Here is an 8,706-nt window from a genome sequence, read left to right on the forward strand (position 1 = left end):
ATATATATATATATATATAAGGTTATGTAATTAATTGTGAATATTTTAATAATTTAAACAAGGACGAAGATATGGCGATGACGGGTATTATAGCGGGGATATGTACATACATATACTCATACTCATCCTCATACCCAATTAAAAAAGTAGGGGATTCCCAATACCCATACCCAGTCAATGCGGGGATTTCCTGTCAAAACAGAAACGAGTTCGGACAATACCCACGGAGACGGATTTATTTGTCGTCTCTACTAGTAAGAAAATTTGTTGTATGTTAATATTGGATAGTCTAATGCTAATCAAACAATGTAGGAACCTTTAACCAAGATTTTTCCTCACCCCTTCTTTACATTAATTAAGCTTATTAAATTTTTTGTTAATTAATTAACTCTTCAAATTTTTAAATCTACTCTTATAATTTAAAATCTAACTCTTTTTCTTGTAAATCTAAGACACAAAGTTCACTTCTTAATAGTGATGAAAAAGAAATCGTCAAAAAGATAATAGTAATAATAGAAAAGGCAAAACCAATATAAATAATAAAAAATTCAATTAAACATCAATAATCATCCCATACTAAACATCTATCCTAAAGTAGAGAGAATTAGTCCTACATTATTTACTAAACATAAAAAGAGAAAATCAAAAGTTCTAAACAAAGAAGAAAAAGCTATGAAAGTTTACATATTTATATTAATATGTTGATCCCATATATAAATTTACATATTTATACATTCATTAAATAACATCCCATGAGCGAATAATCTCTTCAAACATATAAACTACAAAAAGAATTTAATAGGTTTGATATAAAATAAAAGTATACAAGATAAAAATTTACACCATTTAATATACAAATAATGTTAAATAAAATAATATTAAATACTGAAATAAAATATTTAAATGTTTAAAAATTATTTATTACATTCACGTTTGGTATAATGCATAAAAACTTGTTTAAGTGTTATTCGTCGTAAGAATGAATTAATCTTTTCCCAAGATAAGTAGTAAACCGATTCTATAATCATTGCAAAAAAAAAAATTTAAATAATTTTAGTAATAAAAATATGTTTAGAGACCAATTCTTTTAGTAGTCAAAAATCTTGGTAGTTAATATTAGTAACCAATTTAGAGACCAAATTATAACAGAAATTATTTTAGTTACCATTAATTTTTCTGTTCGTCGAGTGACATCGTTAATGTCAATTACTACATACGAGGTATCGTCGTTTTGGAGTCTGAAACTCCGTTATTTATCCTTAGAAGATATCTCATAGGTAAAAGGAAGAAGGGGTATTTAAATCGCACTTGACTTCAACTCTTAAGTAATATGAGACTATTAGGTATACAGAACACTTACAAAAAGTCAGCTTTATAAGTTCTAAATGTTAAAATGAAATGTTGAACCTAAAACCTTCTCACTCTATCTTCTAACTTTACTATTAAGTCAATCTTATAATTCCAGCTAATGATTTGTGGTAGTACATAGATTATTTAATACTTGGTAATTATAATTTAACCGATGATTGAAAATTGAGGGAGAACTTCTATTAAAACTTTGAAAGAGGGTTTCGTTGTTGGAGTGATGTGTATGAATAGAAGAATTGTGACGAAAGGTAATCAAAGAAATGATGACATGTGGTGTGAGGACATAATGTGAGATGGCACAAACAATTTTATAGCTTCAAGATTAAGTATTATTAACCATAATTTTCGTTAGCTAGGTTTAGTCCCTGGATTTGGTTTTCAATTAGTACCGTATTGTTAATTATAATTAAATTTTTCCCAAAAGTCAAATCACCGATCATGTGATTAGTCAAGACTGAAAGCCACATACTTACATATGGGTCTAATAAAGGTACAATCAACTTAATGTTTTGTTTGATAGCGATAAAATAGAATAGGAAGAAAACAAATGAAAGAAATCTTGATTAGTATGAAATAGATTAAAAAAAATAAGTTTGAAATTATTTTTCTTTTTTACAAATGTTTTTTCTGATATTTTGTATATAAAATTTTCATTTTTATAATTTTCTCAAAAGTATTTAAACTAACACATTAAATAATAAAATAAAATATCTTAAATAACAAGTTTAGATTAAAAATCAAATTAGGAGTGAAAAAACTTAAAAATTATTAATAAAAAATACTTTTTTATAATTTATCTGATAAACAGTGCATTGAAGTAAAATTTTAAATACAAGATAAATTAATAAAATATATAAATTTTGATAATATATAAATAAAAAATATATTTAGGCAAACATTTTACAACTTCATGAATTTTCCCATTGAAATGTGAAGAAAGTAAGGAAAAATTGGTATATTTATCTTACTTTCCTTCTTTTTTGTGAGAGGATTAGTCCTTCAATAACTTGTCTTCATAATAAGCAAAAAAATCATGTACCTTCCTCTTCCTATCTAAAAATCAATGGTATGTTGATTTAAGTATCTCCAAGCATACCTTGTATAACATCCCACTTAATAGAGATAATTCTACTAAAGGAAATATCACATATTTAATACTTCAAGCAAATAACCATACACTAGGAGTTCTTATTACAATTATCCAAGACATTAACACAAAACTGATATATTATCACAATATAAAATTGTAGCTAAAAATGGCAAAAGATAAACTTTACAAAAGTTTTTCCAAAGATAGAACTTACCAAAGAAAACAAATCTAAAGAACTAAATAGTTGCACTGTCATCACCATCGCCAAGCGAACCAACACCTGACTCCTCATCTGCTCACACAAAATATTGGTGATCATTGCAAAAGAAGAACAACACCACAAGAAATACACACAAGATAGGTAAGCTAATATAAAAACAAATGTTTCATTAATCATAAATTAAGTCATATCAGGAAGTTGTATAATTCACACCATTATAAGCAACAAGCCACATCGTTAAAGACCCATTTGACTAAATTATCTGGATAACAAGCATTAAGGTAGAACTACTTAAAGTTTAGCATTTGTGATGGATAACCTCCACCCATAAGGTTAATCATATACAGGTTCCTAGAACTACAAACGATTATTCCAACCAGGACCTCTTGCTACTTTCAACTCCTAATTCATTCTCCTCTACATGAGTGTGAATGATTAGTAGAGTTTCAGGATAAACTTCCAAATTCCGAGTCCCTACATCAATGCACACTAAAGCACATGGATTTTCCCTTGAAAATCCATTCATCATTCTCGATTAACAATCAAACAAGTCTCATACATTATATCGTCAATATACAACAAACATATCCATTGGCAAGGTCATCATCATCATAATTTCATACATAATTATATTCCAAAAGTTCATATCACCTCATACATTCACATAATCACCAAGTAATTTACACAATAGCTTAACAACACATATGCAAATTGGTTGGGGGGTTTAAAAAAATAAAACTACAACTTGCAAAAAGATCCAATAATTATGTTCTTACATTCAAGTGAAAGATATTTGAATCAAGAACTTGATGCAAAAAGAATCAACTTGATTGTGTACCTATTGAAAAAGTTATGCACTAAACAAGTGAAAAAGGTCAAAGCTGTCAACAACTTAATCTACGGGAACCTTTCAAAAAAACATTGCACTCTCTATAGACTTCCAAACAGAGATCACAACTGTCAAATCAAAGCATCATATGTTTAGGAGCTTCTGTAAAAGTTTCAACTCGATTCGACGGTTAACGAAGCGAGAATTCAAAATTTTATGAGGTAAGTAAGAGTTGGAAAGCTCAACTCGCCCAATGAGATATTGGACTTGCCAAGTGAGTTTGCATAACTCAGAAACCTATTTTAAGCCTTGTATAAGTTAGAAACATTTCCAATTCCACGTTACAGTCTCAATTTCCATCAAATTTATCTTAAATCACATGTATCCAACAAAGAACAACATCAACAGATGTGCCCAAACATGAAATTTGGGATTTTTCATCTCACACCCACAAAGAACAACATCAACAGATCAATTTAAGCTACCAAACACAACATCAATACAAAACCAAACATTCAAACAAAGTCAAAATGCAAAAAGTAAGGTTTAACTTCCCTCACCTTCGAAGATAGACTCGAACTCTAAGAAACTCCAAGGCACCTTCGAACTCGCGAAAGTTCAACCTCGACCTAGAGACAACGTGTAACGTGCAACCAAGAAAAGAAAAAAAATAAACTACCCCTCTAAAAGGGATAACCGTAAAAGCATTAGGCAAAAGAAAGAAAATGTCTTATTTAAAGACTTTGAGTGGCAAAAGAGGGGATAGGGAAAAATTGCTACAGTCTCTTACGAAGGCTTCTTCTTCTCTCAATCTCTGTGAAGGCGGTGCCTCTTTCTCTGTTCCTATGTTCCTTTTTTTTTCTTTTCTGATTTGATTGTAACAACATTTAGCTTTTGGGTAATAAAATTATCTTTGGTTTCTTCAATGTTTCACAATTCTTCCAGAATACTTCTTTTAGCTTATCTGTTGCATACTTTTTTCTAGTTTCTTGACACTTGTATCTTGTTCTTTTTTTTTTCTGGTTACAAGGTGCTTTCATTGACTCAATGGCCGAAAATACTCGCATGAAGGATATGCAAGCCCAACTAACACGTCACGACGAGGAAATTCGCCGAATCGTGACCTTGCTCGAGAATAGTGAGGCAACTTCCCAAGAACGAGATGATTCTTTGCGCGACTTGGTTAATCAAGCTAATTCCCTCAATCAGAATCATTTCGAATAATTATAACGCTCCTTGGAAACCCTAATTCTTCAGTCAAATCCGCGCATTGGGCAGACGAACCAGTTACAGCATGACCACACCAGCACAACGTCTTCGTTCCAGGTACGTGAAATTTCACTCAAATTTCCTCATTTCGATGGTCTGACTCCTGTTCTTGAATGGATCTTCAAAGCAAAGAAGTTTTTTCAATATCATCATACCCCAGACTTCGACTGCGTCAACATTGCGGCAATGCATTTCAAAAAAGATGTTGTTCCCTGGTTCCAAATGTTACATCGGATGCATACTATCAAATCTTGGACCGACCTTACTTCAGCTTTAGAGACACAATTCGGACCATCTCCGTTTGAATGCCCTATGGCTTCACTATTCAAATTACAACAAACAGGTTTTGTTTCTGATTATTACTTACAATTTATGCATCTTGCTAATAAATCTCAGGGATTGTCAGATGAAGCTTTGATTAATTGTTTTGTGGGGGGATTAAATAAAGATATCCGTAGAGATGTTATAGCTATGACACCGTTTTCTTTGATGTGTGTTGTTTCTTTAGCAAAGTTATGTGAAGAGAAGTATATGCCTTCTATTACCTTACAAAAATCATCTTTGCAAAATTCGATTCCTAAATATTCCTAGGTTTTGCACATTGTTCACAACTCTTCTCCTAGTGTTAACTCAAACACTAAACCATCTTTACCTGCTCTTCTACCTACTCCATCCTTACCATCAACAAGACCTAACAATACTAAAAAGATTTCTCCTGCCAAAATGCAATTAAGATGGGAAAAAGGGTTATGTTATTTTTGTGATGATAAATTCACCTTTAATCACAAATGCCCTAATAGACATGTTATGATGTTACAACTAGAAGAAACTAATGAGGATCACCAAGAATTACAATCTGAACTGCAATGTATGGATTCTCATAAGGAAGATCACCACTTATCTCTTAATGCACTAAAACGAGGGTTAGGGGTTGGAACAATACGATTTCAAGCCTATATAAACCAGTTACCCATTTCTGTTTTGATTGATGGTGGTAGTTCTGATAATTTCATCCAACCTAGAATTGCAAGATCTTTAAAATACCCAATTGAACCGGTTATTGCTTTTAAAGTGATGGTAAGTAATGGAAATTATATGTTTGTTGAAGGTCGGATTAAAGAATTAACCATCAAGGCTCAAGGAAATAGTTTTTCTTTTCCAGTATTTTTATTACCCATATCTAGGGCTGATTTAATTTTAGGAGCATCTTGATTAAAAATTATAGGACCTCATATTGCTTATTATGGAGAACTTCGTTTGTAGTTTCTATATAACGACAAATTTACAATTTTGCAGGGCGAAGTTGACCATAAACCAGCATATGCTAATCTCCATAATATTCAAAGAATGATTCACAGTGATTCTATTTCAGATGTTTATCCTATGCATTTGCTTAATAAGGATTCCTCACCCTTACAAGAGGTATTGTTGGATATGCAACCTGCATTAGCAGAATTATTACGTAATTATGTTTCTATTTTTTCCATTCCCACGAGTTTACCTCCCACAAGATCACATGATCATGCTATTCCTTTAATAGATGGCTATACTCTTGTTAAAGTAAAACCCTATAGGTATCCCCACAGCCAAAAATCTTAGATAGAAAAACTAGTTGATAATATATTAAATGAAGGAATTATCCAACCTTGTAAAAGTCCTTTCTCATCTCCAATCCTGTTAGTTAAGAAAAAAGATGGGCCTTGGAGGGTTTTTACTGATTATAGGGCTTTAAATGCTATCACTATTAAGGATACTTTTCGCATACCAACAATAGATGAATTAATTGATGAATTGTTTGGGGCTACTTATTTTTCTAAGCTTGATTTAAGGTACGGTTATCATAAAATAATGGTAAAGTTAGAAGATAGGCATAAAACGACATTTTGAACACTTCATGGACATTATGAATGGTTGGTGGAGCCATATGGTCTCTCCAACGCTTCAGCCACCTTTCAATGTCTCATGAATGATATTTTCAAAGGGATATTACGAAAATTTTATTTTTTTGATGATATACTTGTTTATATGTCACATTGGCATGATCATCTTAATCATTTGGATATAGTTCCGAACATTTTAAAACAACAACACTTATATGCTAACCTATCCAAATGTTCTTTTGGAGTTAAAGAAATAGATTATTTGGGACATATTATTTCTGGAACAGAAGTTGTTATGGAAATGTCTAAAATAGAAGCTGTCAAAAATTTGCCTCAGCCAGTTTTCATTAAACAACTGTGGGGTTTTTTGGGGTTAACAGGGTACTATAGACGGTTCATTAAAAGTTATGCACAAATAGCTACCCCTTTAACTGTTTTGCTTAAGAAAGACTCCTTTAAATGGTCTTCTGTTGCTAATGAATCTTTTGTTGCTTTGAAGCAAGCTATGGTTTCTACACCTATTTTGGTTATTCCCAATTTCTTTGAACCCTTCATTTTGGAGACTGACGCATCAAGTACTGGGGTTGGGGTTGTCCTTAGTCAAAATAACCATCCTATAGCTTATTTTTCAAAGAAATTATCCTTTAGAATGCAACATCAATAAGCTTATATATGTGAGTTTTACACTATTACGGAAGCTCTAGCTAAGTTTAGATATTACTTGCTAGGTCATAGATTTGTGATTAAAACTGGTCAAAAGAGTCTAAAAGAGTTGTTGGAACAAAAATTACAAACTCCTGAACAACAACAATGGTTACCAAAATTTTTGGGATATGATTTTATAATTCAATATAAACCCGGAAAAGAAAATATTGTTGCTGATTCTTTATCTAGATAATTTGCTATGGCTTAGTCTGCTCCTACAAGTTTATGGCTTGAAGAGGTTAAAGAATTCCTTCAACAGGATACTACCTTACATGACTTGTATGATAAGTGTGTTAGTGGTTATCTTCATGATTCCAATTATTCTGCAAAAAATGGCTTGCTTTTTTGGAAAGATAGACTGGTAATTCCTTCCAATGACCAGCTAAAACACAAAATTTTTTATGAACTTCATGTTAATAAAATTGGGGGTCATGCGGGAATTGCTAAAATTGTTGCTAGGATAGTTTCTCAATTTTATTGGCCACATATGCATGCTGATATCCGCAAGTTTGTTCGTGACTGCTCCATCTGCCAACAAGCTAAATCTAATCATGTTCTTCCAACTGGTTTGTTGAATCCTTTACCTATTCCTAATCAGGTTAGGGATGATATTGCTTTGGACTTCATTACTCATTTACTTTTATCGCATGGCTATACTAGCATTATGGTTGTTGTAGATAGGCTTTCTAAATTTGCACATTTTATCTCTTTGAAAACTGGTTTTACGAGTAAAATAGTAGTTGATGCTTTCATTAATAATGTAGCTAAATTCATGGTTTTCCAAAATCTGTAGTTTTCGATAGGGACCATGTGTTTATAAGTTCTTTTTGGCAACAACTTTTTAAATCCCAAGGAACTATATTAAAAATGAGCTCTTCATATCATCCCCAAATAGAGGGCCAAACAGAAAATCTAAATAAAACCTTAGAGATGTATTTAAGATGTTATGTGTTTGATCACCTAAGTAAATGGCATCATATGTTACCATGGGCTCAATACTGGTATAATACTTCTTTTCATCATAGTATACATATGTCTCCTTATAAAGCTCTGTTTGGCAGAGATCCCCCTTTGCTGGTTCCATACGTCCATCAAGTTGATGATCCTTCAACTTTACAAGAAACATTGTAGACCCGAGATGCTTTACTACGACAGCTAAAAACTAACATGTCAAGAGCCCAAAATTATATAACTTGTCAAGCAGATAAGAAAAGGAGAGACGTCCAACTAGCTATTAGTGATATGGTTTTAGCAAAGTTACAACCTTATCGTCAACAGTCGCTAGCTTTAAGGAAAAACTATAAGCTAGGATTACGTTACTTTGGTCCGTTTGAAGTGTTGGAGA

General features: G+C 31.9%; 1 pseudogene; it reads left to right on the top strand.

Annotated features, from left to right (window-relative positions):
• Positions 1 to 4,554: 4,554 nt before the first annotated feature.
• LOC146884638 (uncharacterized) lies at positions 4,555 to 5,587 on the top strand (annotated as a pseudogene).
• Positions 5,588 to 8,706: the final 3,119 nt, after the last annotated feature.

The sequence above is a fragment of the Vigna unguiculata genome, chromosome 7 (assembly GCF_037176805.1).
Source record: "Vigna unguiculata cultivar grain cowpea cultivar isolate G323 ecotype 2 chromosome 7, ASM3717680v1, whole genome shotgun sequence".
Lineage (NCBI taxonomy): Eukaryota > Viridiplantae > Streptophyta > Magnoliopsida > Fabales > Fabaceae > Vigna > Vigna unguiculata.